Raw genomic sequence first — 19,234 nt, 5'->3', positions numbered from 1 at the left:
TTTTCCTTTAATATTGTTTATTTTTTGTTATATTTTATTTTTCAGCTGCAACTTATAATATCCATATATAGTACATTGCACAAACTTGAACATTTCACTACTAATAAATTTTTTATCTTGTATTTTTTAATTTTGTGGATGCAATTAAAACTAAAAAGTTTAAAATGGTCGCAATTGACAAATCAACTAATAATTTTAGTATACAGAACAATACAAAAGATGATGACAGTACAATATGTAAAAAATGTCAATGAGCATCATGAAAACCAATACAATAAATCAATAATTTATACATTTGGAAAATATATTTCTGTATATTATTATATTAATAATCTAAAACAAAATGATGAACATTCCAAAATATTGTCATCGATGAAAAATTATGATGATCAAAAACACACTGGACATGAACATGTATTAAATATAGAGAAATTAAAGATTTCTTCTGTTTTCAAAGTCCATCAAGGAGGGATAAACATTTAGGTAAATTTTAAAAATGTAATCAAGGATATGCCAAAAATTAGAAACCTCGCCCTAAAAACTACCCCCAGTTAAATATAATTTAAAACAATATTTAAAAATCTTAACTCAAAATGGCACATTCACAGAATCATTGATGATTATTGTAAATTTTGCCAAATTGTGGGGAACATTCTCTATTAATTATTCGATCAGCGAAACAGTGAAAAAAGTTCAACAGAAATGAAGTATATTATGTGATGGTATCAATTGGCACTTTTGCATTACCAATTTCCAATAGCTGTTTTTAAAATTCAGCTGGCACGTAACATTGTAGATGTGTGTGGATTAAGGTCTTTAATATGTATTTATGCATTCGTTGCCAAAACCATGATGTTTTGAGTCAAGTCTTGAGTTCATCAGCCAGTGTTCATTTAGGTATTACCGGTAGATTCTGTTGGAATTTGCTTACTAACAAAATGAGGGCTCATCCGAACATTTGTGTATTTCCTCGAGATTCTTGAAGAGTTCCATCAACCTCTTCAAACGATTTCTTGTGTGCCATTGTGCAACCTTCCCAGAGAATCAGTTAGCAAATTTGCAATACTTTTGCTATATTAGAACCTTTTGAAATACTATATATTTGAGTCTCTGCAAAATATATATTCAAAGGCAAATTGAGCACCAAATGCACTGCTAGCCATCGTCCAATAATATAGTTGCAGTACTTGATGACACAAGGGACCAAAGCGATTCCATTTTGAGAGCAAATTTTAGCTAACAGCAAAATGATAAGGAGCTTTTTTATGTTCTGCTGAGAGTATCAAGGAAAATTAGACAGCCACTGCCATTGGCCACCACACTTGTAAATGTTTTTTAGGTCAACTTTTGATGTGCAACAACATCACGTTGAATAAGTGCTTAATTGTTGATGGTTTTCTATAAATGTTTTATATATGTTGTTGAGAGTTATTCTATAAAAATTTCATTGAAAGTCCAGTATGGCAATAAAATGGTGTTAATGTTCCTCAGCACATGACTACATTGGAAAATATCTTCACTGAAGTCCTTTCTGAATTTTTCAAACACATTGTTTGGCTTGGATGGAGACCAAGTTGTAAAATGATAGCGAATAATTTTCGTATTTGTCATGGATGACAGCTGACAGAGGCATCCATCGATGTAGTTTCCCAATATAGGAGATGAAATGTCGAAAATTGTAGCATTCTCTTTCTTACATTTGGTTCTATTGTAAAACTGATACACTGTCTCTAGAAAATCTATATAGATACAAATCTTCTCCAGAAACTGCTGCATTTTCTACAAAATTCCGCTTGTAAATCAGGCTATTACTTTTTGATATTATATGTTTTGAACAGACAGACAAACATTAATTTTTACATAGATAAGGACTGCAGGATGCCAACCTATGCTCATTGACTCCCCAACTTGACAACTCCAACCACAAAATCACAGTGAACACATACAGCTCTCAGCAGTATTATCATTTATCTTAGGATCTCCGTAACGCTTTCACCGCCAATGTGTCATTAACTTACATTTAATTGTAGTTAATTGTACTAAGAGTGAAATTTTTGTAATGAATCTACAATGTGCTGGCATACTATCATAATACATAACTTATAGTATGAACACAATGAAGTATGACGAAATCCAACTTGCAATCTGATTACTATCGAGTTTCGTGGAATCATCAAGCTGCACTACGACTTCATGAACGTTAGCCAATAAACCCCGTTCCTTGGTATCCTCGAGATGCAGTAGGCTGCAAGATTCCTACTTTCCTCAACGATTTTAAAAGTCAATTACTTGGCATTCTCGAGATGTAGTAGACTGCTAGACCTCTACTTCCCACAACAATTTTAAACTTCAAGCAATAATCATTGTTTTTCAAAGTTCATCTTCAGTAAACATTATTGCATTATCACGTGAATAACAACCTATCGCTTTTGAAACTAGCAAGAAAACTAATCGCTCTCAATTCGTTTGGATCATTCCAGTGAACACAGTCGATATCTGCTGGCGGTTAATTTGAGATCATCTTCCATTGTGAACACCATCTTCTTCATTTTAATCACCCACTTCATCACAATCATCATTATCGTTGTCATCATCATCTTCATCTTTGTGATCATCCACTTCTTTGTTATCATCAACATCATCATCCTCTTTCTTATCATAATCAGCCTCCTCGTTTCCTCCAATATCATCACCTTTTCCTTTCATGAAAACATTGTTTCTTTAACTTTAATGACTCATCTTCTTTATTTTGCCGTACCTTCTTCTTCTTCTTCTCCTTCTTCTTTGTCACAACATACGGTACATGTTCGTTCCTTGTTTTTTTTTATCAGTAGCAGTGCATCTCGGTGGAGTCATTTTCTATGACATTCTTTGCACAATGTCTGAGTGTCTTTGCAAGAACAATTCTAGCTACTTCTTACCAGATTTTCCATCTTCGAATCGAGGTTCCAGCTTCAGCTGTGCCACTAGTTGTGGACAAATTGTATGAGTGGACTTCTGATAAAAGAGAATCTATTGTTTTGACTCCCTAAGATCTGCTTAACTGACTGAGCTTCACAGTCTTCACCCAGTATACAAGAGGCACCCACCCGTCTTTGAACTGGATATCATCCACGATTTTTATATGTCACAGTTGTTTTGGGAACTTATACAATTTACTGGCATTTAGTATGGGCATCCCATTTTTACAGCTTCCAATGCTTGAAGCAATTGGTTTTCTTTATACCTGAGAATCTTCTTTCCCTTTTCTGCCCCTATGTCAAGTTACAGTTGGAAACCTAAAACAAAACATTATGCTGAGTAGACCAGCACCAATGAGAGGGAGGGTATGAGGTGCGGTAATGTGGGGACAACATCCTGGGGCCCAAGCCTCATGTGGGGCACAAATCTCTCAAGGGTTCAGATCACCTGGTGTGCTAGTTGGCAAATATGAGACTGCTATTGTAAAATAAATTTTGTATCATAAAATAACGAAAAGAACATTACCCCAGTATCAGCTTAGCCAATCTAGCTCTTGCTAGATTACTTCACTTTCAAGATTCTTTCAGGATAACTGCATACAGTTCTGTTTTGTGTTTAATCTTGAATGCATAATATTTTGTTTAGGCATTGTGCACTAAAACCACATTGTAATGGAGTCGAAAATGTGTTTTCTTTAAGGGGACGTTTACTATCTTTGTCCCGAATAAAGGATGTTCTTTGAGAATTTTTTTCAGGATGTTTTATAGTTATCAACGTCAAATTTGCTCGAAATTTTTATTGATATTTCCTCTACAAACTTGGAATTTTTTCAACCGGAAATGTCGAAGAGCAAAGGCGGAAATGTCGTCGGAACGAAACAAAATTTCGATGTAGACCTCCACGCGCCGTATGTCACAAGTCAGCCGGCTCGTTTAAATCAAAATTGAGTTGACGTTAGCGAAGTATATAAGACTCTTTAGGAGTTGTACCTCGCTTAAGTTATTTTGACTATAGGAAAGAAAATGGCGGCCATTTGAAAAACAGGTTTTTTCATCGATTTTTCGACTTCGTAGACCAGGTAAATATATTTATATTTTATGGATAGGAATAAATGTGGTGCAACTCCTAGACAATTTAGTTCGCTTCGTCGGAAACAAATAATCATGCCAATCAGTTCAGTAGATTTGACGTTACCATACCGCGCGATCAAAAAAACGTCATTTCGAGAAAAACGCGTTTAAAGTTTTGACTACATATAAATGCAATATTATGCAACGTACGTTCAATCTGCTATTCCGGGTGCATAAAATAGTCCTTCCTCTTCCTCATAAAGGGCGTTCTGCTCGGTCTGGGCCATCCTGCGCTGCTCCAGACCCCCTCGTATGGCCGGTGACAAGCGGTTTTCGGCCGCTTGAATCCGGTGGTCGTCCGAATGCTTCGCGAACTGCGTCGAATAGAGTCCCAGGGCGACGTCCATCGTTGTCATGGTCTTCAGAATTGCTGAATACCTTTCGTTGAAGCTGTTCACTGCCAGGACAGTTGCAATCTCCACAGTCTTCGCACCAGAATGCAAATGCAGGGGGGCTAACTTCCAAACTTTCATTTGAATTTTACCTGTCTACTTCCAAGCACCGGTACAATAACTCGCCCTCCAAAAGAAAACAACTGGTGCTTGAAAAAGGGCATATTCAGGCAGGTGCATTTTTTTGTTAAACCGTGAATAACAAACATTTCCATTCTGTATTTGGAAAAACCGTTTCAGGGCGGATTCTAAACATTTTTATGGATCCAAAACTGCAATTTAAAAAAAAATCGATGTTTTGAACTAAAAGATAGTAAACCTCCCCTTAAATGGTGTTTGAAATCCTACCAAAACATTTACCCAATAAATGTACACAGCAACAGGTGTTAAACGTCGTTGTAATTAGGTTCGCTTGCCAACAACATTCAGAGAGAAGGCACTTCTGATTCCATCATAAGAAGGTTTTACACGAAATATATAGAAAATATTTTGCATTCAAGAGATTTGTATACAGTTGTCCTAGAAGAATCGTTAAAGTGAAGAAATAAAATTACATGAAAGAGGTACACTGGCCATGCTGATGCTCATACCTGTAACTTGAACTAGTGTTCTTTTGTTTGTTCGTCCACAGAATAGCCAACTTTTATGGGACCTCTCATGTTACTTGATGTGACATAATCTTTTGATCAAAGAAGCTTGGCCTTTAGAGGTTCATCTCACAAAACTGGTGATTCAAATAATGGAAATTAGAGCTCTTGAGTCTCTGTGATCCAGCTGTTGCAAGTACATTGGCAAGGTCAGGGACAGATAAGAAGCTGGAAATCGTTTAAAAATTATCTGTCAAGTAATGAAATGACTTCAAGTTCTGCCCATCACGTCAGGAGTGCCATCATATTTACTTCAGTAAGGAAGTTGATAAACATGAAATAAATGAACAGTTTTTGTAATTAGTAAATTGTAATCAGAAAACAGGGGCTGCTATTGCACATTTAACTCGATTAATACTAGTGAAACACCCAGTTCCTACCAGTGAATGCCACACACAAAATTATGGTAATTGATGTAGTATGAAAGGGTCTTATAAAGGAGCTCAGACACATTTTCTTCAGTGGAATCCACTTGCAAAATTTCCACTGAGTGCTTGTCGTAGCCTTATATGGAGTACATGCAACTGAGAGTTCTTATGAAGCAGATACTTTTTTCAGACTGATTCAGATTCTTTACAACCTGTTCAGTTGCAGTCCAAAATGAAGGGAAATTCTGAAGCAGTGTGTTGGAAGTCCTTTATATTCTAAATTGATACCCTTTGGAGCGCTCAGGTTGACACTGTGAGAACAATTGCAGCTCACTTGGATGATAATGTTAAAAAATATGTCGGCTCAATCACTTGTTTATAGTGTAAAACACAAAGATTGGCACGTTTCGGAAGTCAAGCTTCCATCATCAGAATAATAAAAAGTAAAAGAACCTGTTAAAACTCGCTAAAATGGAACATGCACCAGGCACAATAAAATTGATGCCGTGTCTTCCATGGTGCATCTCCACATAGTCGTCAAAATACAAAAAAACTCTAAAATGGTGTCGCCTACGGTATTCAACATCTAACCACATGGCTCTCTCCTCTATCGTCGTAAACCGCCCGTGCATCTTCGTTGATACCACACACCACGTAGCCAAACACGACACTGAAACGCGAATGAGCTCACGCGCAAGTAAACAAGAAAGTCACAAAGATGTCTATACAATCAGATAAAGTATACATATTCCAAGGATCTCATGAAATGATGGTATCCTGCCAATTGCTAAAAATGTAGTTACTGAAAGAAACCAGTGAAATGTTTGAAAAAGTTATTTGTATCGCCAGTTAGCTGTTCATTCAGTGTGTTCTGATTATCCACGCTATGTATCCTAATTTCCAGCTATTCTAGTAGATCCAGCTTTTTGCCTTTGTCCTGTGTATGTAAAATAATGAGATCCTGATCTATTCCCAACATGGTGTGTCCCATTTCCCAAATATGCGTGGCTACAGCTGACTTTTCGAAATTATTAAGCCGGAAAGCATCGCTATGTTCTTTGTAACGTACTTTAAAGGACTTACCAGTTTGGCCTACATAGCTTGCCTTGCACGTGTTACACTGAATTTTATAGATCCCAGCTCTCTGATATTTATCGCTTTCCTCCTGCAAATTATTTCTTATTATTTCTTATTATAATACGCTGCAGTTTAAACTATGAAACTCCATAACGTGCACTGCCAGAATGTTTCAGAACACTTCCTGTTGCCAGAAACTTCCTTTACCATTGATTAATTGTTTTCACATCAGGTGGATCACATTCATACACACGATGATAATATCTTTGCGCAGTAATCGGCGATTTTGTTTCGCCAAACCACACTACTGCTTGCGCGCGTTGCTGTGGAGTCGCCATTTTTACTTCATGTGACCATGCTGCATTCTGGCGACGATACTTTGGTACTTCTGATGTGGAAATATAAATTCTTTGAGATGCTGTACAATGTGGTGCATTTTTCACTGTCGTATCTACTGTGCTTTATCTCTTCTGGGTCCTTGAAATCAGGAAGTTTTGAATGGGACAACCTGTATTTGAAGACACTTCATACTTTAAACTTTGAATACATTGCTTTGGAACCATTAGACCTCTTGAATGAGGTGCATGAGCTTATTTCCAAATGTATATGTAGTTCTGGGCATCTCTTACACTCTTCCAGGGACTGTAACTGAGGCAGAAAGTTCATTCAGCACTGGGCTAACATACACAGAACAATACTTCAGTATTCTGCTAGATACCACGTCATATCCATGAGAGTTCTTGGTCTTTAGTGATTTAATTATTAACTCAATCTACCTCTTGTCAATATCATGGAGGAGTATTTCAGGTAACAGTCTTGGGTCACTTTTTTCTAAGAGCGCTATATGATTCCCTGTTGGGACTAGGTTTCTATTTAGTTCACCTGCTATATTCAGAAAGTGATTATTAAATACTATACATATATGCGACTTATCAGTAACACGGACAGTCCCACTATGCACTGATTCTGTATCCTCGACCTGTCTCTGCATTCCAGCCACTTCCTTTACGACTTACCATATGGTTTTAATTTTATCCTGAGACTTAGCTATTCTACCTGCATACCACACACTTTTTGCCTTCCTAATAACATTTTTAAGCACCTTACAATACTGTTTATAATGGGCTGCTGCATTTAGATTTTGACTGTTTCTAACGTTTTGATATAATTGCCACTTTGTTCTACATGATATTCTTATCCCTCTAGTCAGTCACCCAGGCTGCCTGTTTGTGCTAGTACCCTGTTTTGAACGTTCTAATGGAAAGCAACTTTCAAAGAGCACAAGAAAAGTCTTGAGAAAAGCATTATATTTATCGTCTACTGTATCAGCGCTATAAACATCTTGCCACTCTTGTTCCTTGATAAGGTTTACAAAGGTCTCTACAGCAACTGGATCAGCTTTCCTAAACAGCTGATGACTCTATTTAACACGTGTTGCAGCACAAGAATCTTTTAGAGTTAAAATTTGTGCATCATGATCTGGAAGGCCATTCACCTGATGTGTATATTCATGTTCTTTACAGTATCAGAAAATTCGGAACAGTTACTTCGATACTCTTGTTATAAACTTTCTGCTCTGTTGGAACACTTCATGCGATTTATTAGGTACATCTGCTGCTAAATACAATGGAATAACCCATGACAGTCTGTATAATTTCCTCAAATGTTTACAAGCTCTATAATACACTGTAACACTGCATCCAGCATGCAACCAAACTTAGTGCTGTTAATAGTGGCATGATGATACACAAGTGTATACTACAACGTGCTCTGATTCAATCCATTAAGTCATGAACAACTGTTAGTTCACTCGAATTCTTCTGTAATATCTCTTACCACAGTTTAAATTGCATTTATGAACATATGTTTAGCATTTAATAAGAAAAACATATTTATTCTACGTTTCATCCCAGTCAATCTTTTTTGCGAGTAGGTGACAGGTTTCACATGACCCAACTGGAGCCATGGAGATGTAGATGTTTTGAAGTACCCAGTGTTTCCATCAAACAATGTCACATATACCATGCCATTACTAGAATAAAGTCCAAATCCGAAAGCATGGTCGTCACTGAAGTGCAACTGTTGACATTGAAACACGTTTATTACGATCACCAATGGCAGCCAGAACAGAACAGAACTGAACTCTTTGGACGGAGAGTGCTGCTATTTTAACAAACACTGAATATTCAACAATATACAAACATTACAGACATAAGAACTTTCGAGAATGATTCAGAAATGTTAAAAACTAAATAAAAAGTAACTGATGTTGGTTGTGTTTGAATGAGGATACACTGAGCGCAGCACACAAGCTAAATTATGGAGAAATAATGTAAGGCGTTCCCAGAGGTTGAATCTTAGGTCCATTACTGTTCCTCATATATCTAAACGATCTTCCATGTTTGTCGCCAGGGGTCCTTTTCTGTATCTTTCTGCCATTTTTGCGATCAGTTCGGTACACCAGTGCACCGAATGGTCTTGTTTTCTAAGGAGAGCCCCAACATTATTCTGTAAGCATTTCGGAAGCAATGCCGAACAGTTCTAGCGAACCAAAACGCTGTTGTCAGTTCTCCTCGCGCCAACCACTCACAAGCAATCTGCCTCAGATCCGCGCATGCGTACTGCAGCGCCACAGCGACACGAACCCGAAGCGGCCAGCAGCCGACACAGGTACGATATTCTTCACAATACCGAAAAGTGTTGTTGAAGTACGTAATACTGTTCGAATTTCGCTGACCATGTGATTCCATGAATGCATGACAATGATATGCTATTGACTGTGTTCTGGAAACTGTCATAAATGTCACATTATGTCATTTTATTCTTATTCACGTCGACGTCTTGTTTTCGATTTTACGTTTCGGAATATGACTTGGGAATGGAGTGTAGTACCACACTGTACAATTATACATAAAGAAACATCCGAAAAATTCGTCATTTCTTTTGTTTTCCGTCGTTTCTTAGTTGCTTCAAAATTCATGGAGGTGTGTTCCATCCACGCAATTAGTTGCATAAGGGGAACATACCTCTACAAACCCAAAAAATTGTTTAAGAGAGTGTCAAAGGATAAGAAGATGCATAGAATGTAGTTTTAACTCGCTCTTAGAGATCCAAATGATGAAATCTTACGTCGCTATATGATACACCAACGATTTGGTTTTTAGAAAGAAAATTTAAAAAAACTCCTTTTCGAGAGCGTGTGGCAAGTACAGCTACTGAAGTTCGTTGTAGTTTATAACATGCATCTGATGACTCAAATGTGTGTGAATTCCTAAAGGACCAAACTGTTGTGGTCATCGGTCCCAGTACTTAAACTAACTTATGCTACGAATAACACACACACCCATGCCCGAGGGAGGACTCCAACCTCCGGTGGGAGGGGCCGCCCAATCCGTGACATCGTGCCTCAAACCACGCGGCTGATGAATCAAAATTTTTCATACATGGTGGTATAGTCTACAAACATCATGGACAGGATCTTTCATCTCTGTCTGCTGTTCTTAAGGATTCGACCGCTGATAAATATGTGTGACAAGCAAGAGTATAAAGACGATTCCTACAAGTTTCATTCGCAGTAATTTAAGTTGTGCTCTTAGAGTCCTGTTTGACCACACACTCCGACGTCGCTACGTATTTAGAAAAAATGGTGAATTATTTGCGAAAAGAAAATATATAAATGTCACTTTCACTTGTTTCACGCACAGCAGTCTCGTCTTTTATTTCTTAAACATGTGGGAGTCACGAAATCTGAAGATACTCATTCCTGAGAAGGCGCTCTCTAACGTGTAAATAACAACGAATATTTCAGAAAAATACTTAATTTTGACGATTAACGAAGTCTCAAATGTGTTACAAACACCAAGTGGAAAAAAAGTTCGTACCCAGCGCTATGCGAACGCATGACCTTTCACACTGCACTTCGTTGCGTTATCCGAGGGGCTCTAACGACTCGCGTGCACTAGCTGCTTCATTCCATATAATTCCAGTCAAGACAGACGCAGGCTGACTTCGTCGCCGAATGATGCGGGTGCAATCCCGTAAATACATGAAATTTTGAAAGGTTTCCTCTATAAGGTTTCATAAAATTCCTTTTCATTGTCACTTAAAGTTTTAAATGTGTTTCGATAATTACTAAGTAAACCATTTGCGAAGAAAAGTACCCGAAGTCACCAGTAATTTCAGCTAACATTCATGTGATATATGTAAGCAGAGCCAACATTGTGAAATTTAATGATTTTTTAAACTCTTAATTACATAAAAATAACATATTTTGTGAGAATACTAACGTAAACGTTTTTTTATATATCATAACCACTCACAGTAACAACAACACAAACCATATTTCTAACAAAGGAAAACAGTCTATTATGAACTCACTTTCCACCCAGATGCATCCTGGTGATTCTTCAATGACACAATCACTAAATCCGAAGCTAAAACCACTCAATATATCTAAAATAACAAATACTAGGTGTAAATAAATCACACCCAACCGACCAAGTGGGCCATACCGAAACCTAAAACCTCTTGGTACAATTGACCAAAAATCGGCGGGCGGACTGATTGGTAACAGGTATCAGAAGCTTACAGAATAGCAGCTTCGGATAAAGAACCGAAAAAGACTTCACTACGGCTAACCTACTGCACCGATCGGTATGAACGATACAGAATAGGGCCCGATAGGCGCCGTGAGCCAGTCTTGCATTGCTATCTCGTTCAAACAGTGTGGCAATGTTTCCGGACTCCCTTACCTGCCCACAATGGAACAATTCCTATCTGTTTCATTAAAGTATATAGCCCGCGGAAATACGGTTTGCAACATTGTTTTCGGCATTGTTCCGAAAATTTCGCGATTTACATCCAGCATATAAATAGAGTGAGCCTATTGGTTCATTGAGATATCTATTAATTTTTTCACGTACATAAGCACGTTGTTGTGCTTGTGGGCTTCATGCCTCAGCTCTTTATTTTGTGCAACAATATACAACAGTGACTCTTAATTGGGCACCACGCCATAATCTTCCTTCTAAAAAGAAAACTATAAATGTTTCTGAATTACTAAAATAATATAGAGTGTGCTAAAGCACTGTTGACGTTTTGGGAAGAAAAAGTGTCCTGTGCCTTATCGTGGCCTTCTATTATTAATCATCTATGGATTCAGTATTCTGTGGAGTCCCTTGCCAATAGCTGTAACTCTGGTATCGATCGCACTTTGTGAAGTCGTTTGGTGTGTCGGTTGCGTTGCTTGTATTTGAGTGTGTTGTTTTTGTTTGTGTTGCGATATGGTGTCAAGTGCTAGTGCTGTGTATAAACTTTCTCCGCTGTCAGTCAGCCATTCATACTAGGTGCGTAAACAAAGAGTAAATATTTTGAAATGGGACTCCTTGCTTACTATATTTTACTGAATCCATTTTAAGTGAAATCAATATAGCTGGCGAATTAGTGAACGTACTGTCTAATTATACTAAACTCAGTGACTGTGTTTTTGTTACAAGTGAGACACTGTTAATTTTGGTACTATCACATACGTGTATGCTAGGCAAATTTTTACCATTTTAAGTAACGAAACAAGGTGAGAAAACCACTGTGCATCGTGGCATTTCAACAGGTATGTAATTGGACGTGAAAGTGTTGAACAAATATTTGGGACTCGTACATTGCATTATACTAGATCATAATATAGGTCCTCCAAAAATCTTATTTCGAATGAATTTCAGTAAACATTTCTATAAACACCGCCGTAAAGTTAGATGCACTCTTTACACCCCTAGGGTGCATGAAATAGCATCCTCGAAGTAGTATCTAGTCCACTATAAAAACGTAATAGTTTTTTTCGCAGCCTCAGTGATGGAACCTATAGGCAGTTTACCGGTGTCTTACTTAGAACAAAGCTCATGTCTATGCTTTCAATTTGATCAAATATAGGTTGAGTAGACGTGTTGCGCAAGTCACCAGAGCTACTCATCGGATATCACAATATACTTATTGGGATATGATCTGTTACGGTGAGATCCTTGTTTTACCAAACTTCCCTGGGACTGTAGGATTTTCAGAATATTGATTACATCACAGTAATCTGTGATCTGTCATAGGAACACAGTTATATGTGGGATACGAAATAGTATGTACGTCGCTTTTACCTGTAATAGTGTTACTTCAGCTGTGTTATTAATATGTTTATAACACACGCTGTGAGCGGATGACAGTGTTTACCTTGTGATTGAAAGAAATTCTCAACGTTTCGAAAGTGTTGCATCATATAATTATATGATAATCTTTTCTTCCAATGGTTTCTATCACAAGGGCGTTTTTTGAAATCTCTGCCGACCAACTAGGATCACAGAACAGTCTCAGTTCCGACCAACTAGGATCACAGAACAGTCTCAGTTCCTCCTCTTTCCTTGTTGTTTTCTATTTTTCCACTACTCGTTCAACTTCTTCACATTTTGTCATTTCTTTTCTTCCATCCATTGATCCTTTGATATTATTTCTTTCTAGATCTTTTCTTATTTCTGTAATCCATGCTATTGTAGATTTATTCTTCCTGAGATACAGGAATATTTGTTTTGTGAGCTTGTTTTCATTCATGTGGTATAGGTGTTCAGAAAGGATTAATCTTCGTTTAGCCATTACTTCTGATATTTTCTCAATATTTTTGTAAATCTCCTCATTGTTTCTCATTTTCCAGCCGTCTATAGTTTGTATTTCACCTATTATCTTTCTAACTAGCCCTATACATCTTTCAAGTACCTCTTATGCTGTCCCACTTATAGTTCATTTTTAGGCATAGAAACATTGTGGCCATACCACTGTGGTTAGTGTTTCTGTTTTTTTTTTTTTTTAGCTATGCATTTTGTGTTGCAAATATTCTTTGTCAAATGATATGCTCACTTTGTTTGGTTATCTCTTACATCTACTGCAAACCATTCTAGTCCATTCTGTTGCATAGTTTCTCCAGGGTATTTGAATTTACTTACTTGCTCTCTTTTTACCTATTTCTGTTTTCCATGAATTTTTGTGCATTTTTTTTATGTTTGTTATGAATTTTGTTTTTTCAGTTAAAATTTTGGGACTAGTTCTGTTTAGTATTTCTTCAAGCTAATTTATTTGAATAACTGTGTCTTTCAGATTTTCTGAAAGCATTGCAAAATTATCTGCAAAAGCCATGCAGTTTACCTTAATTCCATTTGCTTTCCTTCCTAGAATTATTTGTTCAGTTTTGCGATTCTTGAGCTCCAAACTCCAGATCCTTACAATTTTCTCTAGAACACAGCTAAACAGTAAATGCGATAAACCATCCCCTTATCTAAAACCAGTTTTTATTTCAAATGTCTGAGATACTTCTTCTATTAATTTAATTTTAGGTATCATATTTGTAACAGTTTCACAAATTATGTTTGCCAACTTTGCTTCAGCACCAGATTCTCAAATGATTTTATCTATTGTTTCTCTGTCTACTGAATCAAATACTTTTTTGAAATGAAGAAATGATACTATTATAGGTTTGCTGGTTAACATTCTGTGGTTAATTATTGATGTTAAGTTCCAGGAGAATTTTTGATAATATTTTGTATGCCACTGGCGGAAGTGACACTCCTATGAAATTTTTGACATTATGTTTGTCTCCCTTTTTATGTAGCGGGTGGATTAATGCTATTTCCAGTTTTCCAGATGTTGCACATCATTTATAATCTTTGGTTCCGACCATTTCAATAATTCTGCTGTAATGGAGTCTTTACTACTTGCTTTGTTGTTTTTGCATCATTTGAGGGCTTCATGAATTTCTTGCTCTGTTGGTGGGAAATCTTCCTCTAGATTTTGTGGTATTGCTGAAAATTCCAATTTAACTGTTGAAACTGGACACTTTAAGAGCCTGTCAAAAATTTTTGATAGTGTTTCACAATTGTCCTTGTGTTTGGTCCTATTTTATCATTTCCATCTTTGAAGTTATTTGTATGTGGATTGATTTTTCAGTTTCTGATGGTTGTCAAGGATATAGTCCATGGACCCATTTCCTTTGAATAAAGAATCAGTAACATGTATATTAATGAGTCAACAAATTGAGAGTGTTGAGCTGGAACTCTTTGTTTGGATCCTGAGTTGTGGGGAGCTGCTGCTTCTTCTTCTTCTTCTTCTTCTTTTCTCTCTCTCTCTCTCTCTCTCTCTCTCTCTCTCTCTCTCTCTCTCTCTCTAAGCATTAAGGAAAAGAGTGATCATTGACAATTTGCACATCTGCATTAGAGAGCGAGTGAAAGATAGAAAGAGAGAGAGAGAGAGAGTGTGTGTTTGTTGTGGTACAATTTTTTGCACATAGACATCTTTTTTTTTTTAATAATTAACAGATGACTGCCATTCTAAATATTTGGCCAAATTCTCAGCAGTTTATTAGTTAATCAACCTCCTTACTTAATTTATGTTTATTAATGGATAGTTCTTCAACCATTTTTAAAGGCTGTATTTGTTGATTGAATTAAAACCGTGAATTGATTCTCTGCAACTTATAAGGCAGCGAGTTTTGAAAATTACATAGATCTCTGTACTACAATTGTTTTTTTCTGTATTAGAGATTCTTGCCTTTAGAGTATGTCCTGTCTTTTAATTTTAACTTGCTGAGGTGGCACAATGTCTGCGTTTTGGGTTCAAATTGTGCTTTCCATGAATCACTGGAACTGAATGCTGGGTACCAAGTCACAAGTTTTGTAAAACCAAGTGCTAGCCTCAGCCAGGTGCCAGAAAACTTAGGTCAGCTATATGGGGACTTTGAGAAGGAAGATCAGGTAATTATAGTTGGATGAGCAGGAAACAGCCTGGCTATGGATCCACGATACAGTATTAGGAGTGACCTGGATAAAATAGGAGCAGAAACTGAGCACACAAATGTGGGGTTTGTGGAGGTCTTTCAGTGCCATGATCAACCCTGGGTAAACACTGCTGTAAGGCATGTTAACACTGAGCTGAACAGGATGCTTCAGACACCGGCAAAATCTCACATAAGTGCTGTTCCAGTAAATGCTATTGGTAGGTGGGGATTCACTACACATGGCCTGCACTTGAATAGGATGGGGAAAGTAAGTTAGCTTCTCTACCAGCAGAAACTGTAAGGGGGTCCACAGTCATACAAGGGTTGATCCCTGTGGTTAATAGGTCCAGGCAGACAGGTTTTTTAGGTTAAAGCCAAAGTCCAGAAAGATGACAATCAAGATAAATAGAATAAAAGAAACTTCATGTACAGTAAATAGGGGTAAGGCTAAGGGCAGTATCAACTTGTTGTTGTTGTGGTCTTCAGTCCTGAGACTGGTTTGATGCAGCTCTCCATGCTACTCTATCCTGTGCAAGCTTCTTCATCTCCCAGTACCTACTGCAACCTACATCCTTCAGAATCTGCTTAGTGTATTCATCTCTTGGTCTCCCCCTACGATTTTTACCCTCCACGCTGCCCTCCAATACTAAATTGGTGATCCCTTGATGCCTCAGAACATGTCCTACCAACCGATCCCTTCTTCTTGTCAAGTTGTGCCACAAACTTCTCTTCTCCCCAATCCTATTCAATACTTCCTCATTAGTTATGTGATCTACCCATCTAATCTTCAGCATTCTTCTGTAGCACCACATTTCGAAAGCTTCTATTCTCTTCTTGTCCTAACTACTTACCGTCCATGTTTCACTTCCATACATGGCTACACTCCATACAAATACTTTCAGAAATGACTTCCTGACACTTAAATCTATACTCGATGTTAACAAATTTCTCTTCTTCAGAAACGCTTTCCTTGCCATTAACAGTCTACATTTTATATCCTCTCTACTTTGACTATCATCAGTTATTTTGCTCCCCAAATAGCAAAACTCCTTTACTACTTTAAGTGTCTCATTTCCTAATCTAATTCCCTCAGCATCACCCGACTTAATTCCACTACATTCCATTATCCTCGTTTTGCTTTTGTTGATGTTCATCTTATATCCTCCCTTCAAATTACCATCCATTCCGTTCAACTGCTCTTCCAAGTCCTTTGCTGTCTCTGACAGAATTACAATGTCATCGGCAAACCTCAAAGTTTTTATTTCTTCTCCATGGATTTTAATACCTACTCCGAAATTTTCTTTTGTTTCCTTTACTGCTTGCTCAATATACAGATTGAATAACATCGGGGAGAGGCTACAACCCTGTCTTACTCCCTTCCCCACCGCTGCTTCCCTTTCATGCCCCTCGACTCTTATAACAGCCATCTGGTTTCTGTACAAATTGTAAATAGCCTTTCGCTCCCTGTATTTTACCCCTGCTACCTTTAGAATTTGAAAGAGAGTATTCCAGTCAACATTGTCAAAAGCTTTCTCTAAGTCTACAAATGCTAGAAACGTAGGTTTGCCTTTCCTTAATCTTTCTTCTAAGATAAGTCGTAAGGTCAGTATTGCCTCACGTGTTCCAGTATTTCTACGGAATCCAAATTGATCTTCCCCGAGATTGGCTTCTACTAGTTTTTCCATTCGTCTGTAAAGAATTCGTGTTAGTATTTTGCAGCTGTGGCTTATTAAACTGATTGTTCGGTAATTTTCACATCTGTCAACACCTGCTTTCTTTGGGATTGGAATTATTATATTCTTCTAGAAGTCTGAGGGTATTTCACCTGTCTCATACATCTTGCTCACCAGATGGTAGAGTTTTGTCAGGACTGGCTCTCCCAAGGCCGTCAGTAGTTCCAATGGTATGTTGTCTACTCCGGGGGCCTTGTTTCGACTCAGGTCTTTCAGTGCTCTGTCAAACTCTTCACGCAGTATCGTATCTCCCATTTCATCTTCATCTACATCCTCTTCCATTTCCATAATATTGTCCTCAAGTAGATTGCCCTTGTATAGACCCTCTATATACTCCTTCCACCTTTCTGCTTTCCCTTCTTTGCTTACAACTGGGTTTCCATCTGAGCTCTTGATGTTCATACAAGTGGTTCTCTTATCTCCAAAGGTCTCTTTAATTTTCCTGTAGGCAGTATCTATCTTACCCCTAGTGAGATAAGCCTCTACATCCTTACATTTGTCCTCTAGCCATCCCTGCTTAGCCATTTTGCACTTCCTGTCGATCTCATTTTTGAGACATTTGTATTCCTTTTTGCCTGCTTCATTTACTGCATTTTTATATTTTCTCCTTTCATCAATTAAATTCAATATTTCTTCTGTTACCCAAGGATTTCTACTAGCCCTCGTCTTTTTACCTACTTGATCGTCTGCTGCCTTCACTACTTCATCCCTCAAAGCTACCCATTCCTCTTCTACTGTATTTCTTTCCCCCATTCCTGTCAATTGTTCCCTTATGCTCTCCCTGAAACTCTGTGCAACCTCTGGTTCTTTCAGTTTATCCAGGTGCCATCTCCTTAAATTCCCACCTTTTTGCAGTTTCTTCAGTTTTAATCTACAGGTCATAACCAATAGATTGTGGTCAGAGTCCACATCTGCCCCTGGAAATGTCTTACAATTTAAAACCTGGTTCCTAAATCTCTGTCTTACCATTATATAATCTATCTGATACCTTTTAGTATCTCCAGGGTTCTTCCATGTATACAACCTTCTATCATGATTCTTAAACCAAGTGTTAGCTATGATTAAGTTGTGCTCTGTGCAGAATTCTACCAGGCGGCTTCCTCTTTCATTTCTTAGCCCCAATCCATATTCACCTACTACGTTTCCTTCTCTCCCTTTTCCTACACCCGCATTCCAGTCACCCATGACTATTAAATTTTCGTTTCCCTTCACAATCTGAATAATTTCTTTTATTTCATCATACATTTCTTCAATTTCTTCGTCATCTGCAGAGCTAGTTGGCATATAAACTTGTACTACTGTGGTAGGTGTGGGCTTCGTATCTATCTTGGCCACAATAATGCGTTCACTATGCTGTTTGTAGTAGCTTACCCGCATTCCTATTTTCCTATTCGTTATTAAACCTACTCCTGCATTACCCCTGTTTGACTTTGTGTTTATAACCCTGTAGTCACCTGACCAGAAGTCTTCTTCCTCCTGCCACCGAACTTCACTAATTCCCACTATATCTAACTTTAATCTATCCATTTCCCTTTTTAAATTTTCTAACCTACCTGCCCGATTAAGGGATCTGACATTCCACGCTCCGATCCGTAGAATGCCAGTTTTCTTTCTCCTGATAACGACATCCTCTTGAGTAGTCCCCACCCGGAGATCCGAATGGGGGACTATTTTACCTCCGGAATATTTTACCCAAGAGGACGCCATCATCATTTAATCATACAGTAAAGCTGCATGCCCTCGGGAAAAATTACGGCCGTAGTTTCCCCTTGCTTTCAGCCGTTCGCAGTACCAGCACAGCAAGAACGTTTTGGTTATTGTTACAAGGCCAGATGAGTCAATCATCCAGACTGTTGCCCTTGCAACTACTGAAAAGGCTGCTGCCCCTCTTCAGGAACCACACGTTTGTCTGGCCTCTCAACAGATACCCCTCCGTTGTGGTTGTACCTACGGTACGGCTATCTGTATCGCTGAGGCACGCAAGCCTCCCCACCAATGGCAAGGTCCATGGTTCATGGGGGGAGTATCAACTTACTACATCAAAATATCAGGGGAATAAAAAATAAAGTAGATGAGCTATTAGTGTGTTTAGATGATCTCAAAAATAAGAATGAGATTGATATACT

The 19,234-nt window shown here is 37.9% G+C and overlaps 1 protein-coding gene across 3 annotated transcripts in view; it reads left to right on the top strand.

The window, feature by feature from the left end:
* The first annotated feature begins 11,777 nt into the window (after positions 1-11,777).
* Positions 11,778-19,234, top strand: part of LOC126184368 (ATP-dependent helicase brm) — a 437,613-nt gene continuing 430,156 nt past the window's right edge. For all 3 annotated transcript variants that reach the window (XM_049926751.1, XM_049926752.1, XM_049926750.1), the window contains exon 1: positions 11,778-11,920. The gene's annotated coding sequence lies outside the window, so the exon portion shown is untranslated. The remainder of the gene's footprint in view (positions 11,921-19,234) is intronic.

Source organism: Schistocerca cancellata, chromosome 4 (assembly GCF_023864275.1).
Source record: "Schistocerca cancellata isolate TAMUIC-IGC-003103 chromosome 4, iqSchCanc2.1, whole genome shotgun sequence".
NCBI lineage: Eukaryota > Metazoa > Arthropoda > Insecta > Orthoptera > Acrididae > Schistocerca > Schistocerca cancellata.
The sequence above is the reverse complement of the archived record's forward strand: the minus strand, read 5'-3'. Positions and strand labels throughout refer to the sequence as shown.